Genomic DNA, 7491 nt, shown 5'->3' with positions numbered 1-7491 from the left:
ATATTGCTGTGACTCAGGACAGGAGAGTCTGCACACGGGCTTTTCAGTGAATTCTCCCTAACACAGATTAGTGTGCTGGGGGTGGTATTCCTATGATACTGTGTTTCCATCTATCCTACCAATATCTATGTGGTCTCTCTCTCTAATTTGTTGTACAGAACCTGTCAGCCCCCAGTTCTTCAGGGAGAATTGCTCTGTCTATATGTGGGGATTGAAAGTGTTCATGAGATAAGGTGAGTTTAGTGTTTTCGTATGCTGCGATCTTGGACCCGATCAAAATTTTATTTTATTAATCAAAATGTATGCAATTTAGAATCTAAAGTTATATGATATGTTTATGATAGAAAGTTTCATTTATAAAGTTCAGTTCCTTTTTTTCTCCTTAAAATAGAAAGCAACATATCTCAATATTAATGTTTATTAAAAATATAATTCTGGGTAATTATCCAAAGAAAAACAAAATAATAGTTCATAAAGATCTATGCACTCCTATGTTCATGGCATCACATTTACAATAGCCAAGATATAGAAGCAACCTAAATGCCCATCAACAGATGATTGTATAAAGAAGTTATGGCTCATATATACACTGGAATATTACTAAGCCATTAAAAATGAAATCTTACCATTTGCAATGACATGTATAGACCTAGAAAATATTATGCTGAGTGAAATAAGTCAGACAGAGAAACATAAATACCATATGATTTCACTTATATGCAGAATCTAAGGAACCAAAAGTACTAATCAAAAACGGTCTCACAAATATAGAGGACAATCTGGTGACGACCAGAATGGAAGGGGCTGGAGGCTGGGGGGAAAGGGGTGAAGGGTTAAAGAAGTACAAATTAGTAGTTGATAGATGGTCATGGGGATTGGGAGCATGGCATAGGGAATGCAGTTAGCATTAATGTAATGACTAGGTGGAGAGCCAGAGGAGAGAAAGAGCAATTAATGGGGCTGTTTTATAAATTATATAAATGTCTAACCAAAGTACTGTATATTTGAAACTAATAATAAAATAAAATAAAAATCATTCTAAAGATAGCTTTGAAGAAACTTGTGTAATATATGTTAATTTCTTCAAATATGAAAATTCTTAGCATAAGTGAAAAAAGTCAGGTAGAGAAAGACAAATACCACAGGGTTTCACTTATATGTGAAATCTAAAAACAAAGCAAACAAAACAAAACAAAAACAGACACATAGAAACAGATCTAATGGAAGGTTGTCAGAAGGGAGAAGGTGGGGCATGGGTGAAAAGAGGAAGGGGAATATAGTCAATAATATTGTGATAAGTTTGTATGGTGATAGATGATTACTAGAATTAGTGGAATGATCACATTGTAAGGTATAAATGTGTTGAATCACTATATTGTACGCCTGAAACTAATATAACCAACATAAGATTATGTACAAACTGTATTCATATACTTACATTTTAAAAAATATTAAAAATATGAAAATTCTTGTTACTCGACAAAACTTGGTTTCAAGACTATCTTTATTAACTAATGTTTTAAAATAGTAAACATTAAGTAATTTTAGTTTGATCCAATATATTTTATTTAATGTCCCTACTTGGATAAATAGGAATGTAACAGCATCACTAAAAGTCCCACATGTTCCATTTCTATAAATAAAAGAGAGGCAACTTGGTAAGCAAAACTGGAGAGTCTAGATACATAAAAATTCCACAGCTAGCTATACTTCTTTGAGATGCTTTCCAAAAGCAGAATCCATCCAACAAATCAATAATAAATCATATGAAGCTGCTCATTTACCTTTTATTCTTTACAAACTGGTTAATGAAACTGAAAGTTAAAATAGAAATTTTACTTATTAAAAATATCCCAACAAATTTATCTGTCATTAAATGACAAATGCAAGTTTTATTATTTTTTTAAATCAGATAATGTTCCAGCAGATAGTATTGCCACAAAGTATTGGAAAGCTGACTGAGAATTAAGAACCGGAATGAAATCTATCCAGTGACACTGCTGCTTTTCTAAGCATGATTTTTTCTTAATTAATGGAGTTGAAACCTTATATAATATCTTTCTTACACAATTACGCTTTCAGCTCTTGCTTGAAAATATCAGATGCATCAAAAAAAATAGATCTATTGTACTGTGGTGAATTCAATATTCTGTCACTCTTTCATTAGTTGTTGAGAACACACTGTACTATGCTCTGGTTTATATGCTGGGAGAAACAAAGATGAAGACAAAATGGTTTTTCCTTTAGAAACTCATAGTATGATGATAAAATTAGAGACATATTGAGAAATAAATAGTTGCAATACAGTTAATCTCTTCTTCATTCAAAACTCTTCTTTAGAACTCTCAGAATGGAAATTGACTGGAATCAAGCCTGGAAAATAAGAGCAAACTAGAGTGCAATTTTCTTTTTTAGACTTTCACAGCTTATTGTATTTGGGATTTCTCAGTAAATGTGATCATCAAACCTGAGAAAAGAAGAACAGGTATTTTGTTTGTTTATTTGTTTGTCTGTTTGTTTGTTTTTTTATAGCCCTCTTCTCACTTCTTGCTTTATGGCCTGCAAATACTATCTTTTGAAATTTCATCTTGAATCTAAACTACGGACACTTCAGACCTACTGAAAATAGTCTTCTATATATACTTGAGCAAAATTAGAGCAGGGAACATGTTTGTATTGTCTCTGATTGTATCAAAAGTGCTTAGCACATGCCTAGCTCATAATAAGCACTTACTAAATGATGCTGATTAAATGAATGACTATAATTTAATGTCTGATATGGTCAGGATTTTTTTAATTTTGAAGGAAAAACTTTTAAGCTTCTTCTTTAGCTCATTAATTTATAATTGTATGAAAACAATGAGGGAGCTATTTAAATACAGATAAATTCTTTTTAAATTAAAATTATTAGGGTGACATTGGCTAAAACAATAAAATAGGTTTGAAGTGTACAAATCAATAATAAGTCATATGTATATTGCATTGTGTGTTCATTACCCGAAGTTAAATTTCTTTTCATCATCAAATATTTAACCTCCTTTACTCTTAACTACTTCCTCCCTCCTTTCTTCCCTCTGGTAACCACTAATCTACTGTCTGTGTCCATGCGTCTCTGTCATGTTTGCTGCTTTCAGTTTTATATCCCACATATGAATGAAATCATATGGTTCTTAACTTTTTCCATCTGATTTATTTCATTTAACATGAAAATCTCAAGATCTATCCATGTTGTCGCAATGACAGTATTTCATCTTTTCCTATGGCTGAGTAATATTCTATTATATATATGTACCACATCTTCTTTATCCAATCATCATTCAAAGAGCACTTCAGTTGTTTCCATGTCTTGGCCACTGTGAACAATGATGCCATGAACATTGCAGTGCATATAGCTTTGTAGGTAAATGTTTTCAAGTCTTTGGAGTAAATACCCAGAAGAGGGATTGCTGGATCATATGGTAGATCAATTCTTAGTTTTTTGAGAAACTCCATACTGTTTTCCATAATGACTGTACCAATTTACAGTCTCTCCAGCAGTGTATGAGGGTTCATTTTTACCCACAACCTCTCAACACTTGTTTTTACATGTCTTGTTGAGGATAGTTATTCTAACAGGTATGAGGTGGTATCTCATTGTGGTTTTGATTTGCATTTCCCCAGCTAGTGAAGTTGAGCATGTTTTCAAATGTCTGTTGGCCATTTGTATGTCATCTTAGAACTAATGTCTGTTCAGTTCTTCTGCTCATTTTTTAATCAGATTGTTTGATTTTTTTTAATTGAGTTGTATGAGTTCTTTTTATATTTTGGATATTAAGCCATTATCGAAGGTGTTGTTTGCAAATATCTTCTCCCATTCATACGGTTGCCTTTTTATTTTGTTGATTTTTTTTTCTTTCTTTTTCTTTCTTTTTTTTTTTTTTTTTGTACTGAGATATAGTCCCATTCTTTTATTTTTGCTTTCCTTGCTTTTGAGGTCAAATTCATAAAATCTTCTCTAAATTCAGGGTCCATGAGTTTAGTACCTATGTTTTCTTCTGTGAAATTTATTGTTTCAGGTCTTATGTTCATGTCTTTGATCCTGTTAGAGTAAATTTTTGTGTATAGTGACAGATAACAGTCTAATTTTATTCTTTTGCATGTGGCTTTCACTTTTCCTAGCTTTCTTTTCTCCATTGTATGTTTCTGATTATTTTGTAGAAAATTATTTGTGCATATATGCAGGAGTTTAATTCTGGACTCTCAATTCTGTTCCACTGGTCTGTATGTCTGTTTTCTGCCAGTACCATATGGTTTTGATTACTGACACTTTGTAGTATAAATTGATGTCAGACAGAATGATATCTCTGGCCTTGTTCTTTTTCCTCAGAATTGCTTTGGCTATTTGGGGTCTTTTGTGCTTCCATACAAATCTGATGATTTTTTGTTCCATTTCTTTATAAAGTGCAAATGAGATTTTGATGGGGATAGCATTATATCTGCATAATGCTTCAGGAAATAAGGTCATTTTAACTATGTTGATACTTCCAATTCATGAAAATGGAATATCTTTCTATTTGTTTGTGTCTTCTTCAATTTATTTTAATAATATTTTATAGTTTACAGTGTACATGTCCTTCACATGCTTCATTAGGTTTATTCTTAGGCATTTTATTATTTTTGTTGCAATTTCAAAGGAAATTTTTTATTTCATTTCCTTTTCTGAAAATTTATTGTTAGAGTATAGGAATGTAATAAATTTTTGTACAGTGATTTTGTATCCTTCAATTTTGCTGTTTGTTTATTATTTCTAATAAATTTTAGAAGGGTCTTTAGTGTGTTCTATATAGAGAATCATGTCATTTGCAAAAAGTAACATTTTGACTTCTTCATTTCTAATTTGGCTTCATTTTATTTCTCTCTCTTGCTTAATTGCTCTAGCTAGGACTTCCAACACTATCTTGAATAATAGTGGTAATATCTGACAGCCTTGTCTTGTTCCTGATCTTAGAGGAAATGTTTTTAGTTTTTTGCCATTAAGTATGATGTTATCTGAGAGTTTGTTATCTATCGCCTTTATTATGTTGAGATTCTTTCCCTTTATACCCATTTTATTAAGTCTTTTAATAATAAATGAATGTTGTATCTTGTGAAATGCTTTTTCTACATCTATTGATATGATTATATAATTTTAATTATTTTTTTGTTCATGTGGTGTATCACATTAGTCAATTGCTTCTCTTAAATCATCTCTATTCACTTGGAATGAAGTCCTCCTGACTATGGTATATAAAATTTTTAATATGTTGTATAATTTTTCTAGTATTTTGTTAGGATTTTTGCATCTGTATTCATAAGAGATATTGGTCTACAGTTAATGTGTGTGTTATCTTTATGAAATTTTGATATCAGAGTAATATTAGCCTCATAAAATGAGTTTAGGAAGTGATGCTTCTTCAAATTTTTGAAAAGTTTGAGAAGAACAGGTATTAAATATTATTTGAATGTTTGGTAGAATTCACTGTTGAAGATGTCGGGTCCTGGACTTTTATTTTTTTGGAGGTTTTTGATGATTGTTTCAATTTCCATACTGTTGACCGATCTATTTAGATTTTCCAGTTCTTCGTGATTCGGTCTAGGAAGGTTGTATATTTCTAAGAACTTGTCCATTTCTTCTACGTTATTGAATTTTATGGTGTATAATTTTTCATAGTATTCTTGTATAATTTTATATTTTGGTAGTATTTGACGTAATTTCTCTTTTTTATTTAATTTTTAATTTTTTTATTTTCATTTTTTTTAATTTATTTGAGTCCTTTCTCATTTTTCCTTAGTGAGTCTAGCCAAAGGTTTGTCATTTTTTTATTTCAACTTTTAAAAAAAAATTAAATTAAGTTTATTGGAGTAACATTTATTAATACAATTACATAATTTTCAAGTGTACATTATAATTTGATATCTGTATATTCTACTGTGTGCTTACCACCCAAAGTCCAGTTTCCTTAAGATACCATATATTTCATCCTCTTTACCCACTTCAGTCTTCTCCTACTGCCCTATATTTGACCTCATTTAATCTTCTACCTATGCCCTCCTCCCCCATACTCTACTCTCTGGTAGCCACTAGTCTATAGAGCATGTCCATGAGTCTCTGTTTTTCTTGTTCTTTGGTGCTTTTAGGTTTATATCTAACATATAAGTGATTCATGTGATTTTCAATTTTTTCTGTCTAGCTTATTTCGCTTAGCACGACTATCTCAAGGTCCATCCATGTTGTCTCAAATGGCAATATTTCATTTTTTTCTTATGGCTGAGTAATATTCCATTGTATATATGTACTACAGCTTCTTTATACAATCATCTATTGTAGGACATTTTGATTGCTTCCATGTAATGACCACTGTGATTACTGCTGCTATGAAAATCAGAGTACAAATATCTTTTGGGATACGGATTTTCAAGTCTTTGAGATAAATACGCAGTAGAGGGATTGCTGGATCATATGGTAGATCAATTCTTAGTTTTTTGAGGAACCTCCATACTGTTTTCCATAGTGGCTGTACCAAGTTGCAGCTCACCAGCAGTGTATGAGGGTTCCTTTTTCTCTGCATCCTCTCCATCATTTGTTATTACTTGTCCTGTTGATTATAGCTATTCTAACAGGTGTGAGACGGTATCTCATTCTGGTTTTGATTTGCATTTCCCTAATAGCTAAGGATGTTGAGCATCTTTTCAAATATTTGTTGGTCATTTGTATGTCCTCTAGGGAGAAGCGACTATTCAGATCCCCTGCCACTTTTTTTGATTGGATCATTTGTTTTTTGTTTTTTGTTTTGTTTTGTTTTGTTTTTGTTTTTGTTTTTTGGTTTCTTTTGTTTTGTTTTGTTTTTTTTGCTGTTATTGCGTTGTATGAGTTCTTTTGTTGTTGTTGTTGCTTGGATATTAAACCGTTATCAGAGGCATTGTTTTCATATATATTTTCCCACTTGGATGGTTGTCTCTTTACCTTGTCGATGATTTCTTTTGCTGAGCAGAAGCTTTTTAGTTTGATGTAGTCTCATTCATTTATTTTTGCTTTTCCTTCCCTTGCTTTTGAGGTCAAATTCATAAAACACTCTTTAAGTCCAAGGTTCTTCAGTTTTGTTCCTATGTTTTCTTTCACACTTTTATTGTTTCAGGTTTTATATTCAGGTCCTTAATCCATTTTGAGTTAATTTTGGTGTGTGGTGATAGACAACAGTCTAGTTTTACTCTTTTGCAGGTGGCTTTTCAGTTTCGCCAGCACCATTTATTGAAGAGGCTTTCCTTTCTCCACTGCATGTTTTTGGCTTTTTTGTTGAAAATCATTTGCCCATATAAATATGGTTTTACTTCTGGACTCTTGATTCTGTTCCACTGGTCTGTGTGTCTGTTTTGCTGGCAATATCATGCTGTTTGATTACTTCCACTTTGCAGTATAATTTGAAGTCTGGCAGAGTGATTCCTCCAGCCTCATTCTTCTTTCTCAGGATGGCT

The sequence above is a fragment of the Pteropus alecto genome, unplaced genomic scaffold (genome assembly GCF_000325575.1).
Source record: "Pteropus alecto unplaced genomic scaffold, ASM32557v1 scaffold292, whole genome shotgun sequence".
Taxonomy (NCBI): domain Eukaryota; kingdom Metazoa; phylum Chordata; class Mammalia; order Chiroptera; family Pteropodidae; genus Pteropus; species Pteropus alecto.
The sequence above is the reverse complement of the archived record's forward strand: the minus strand, read 5'-3'. Positions refer to the sequence as shown.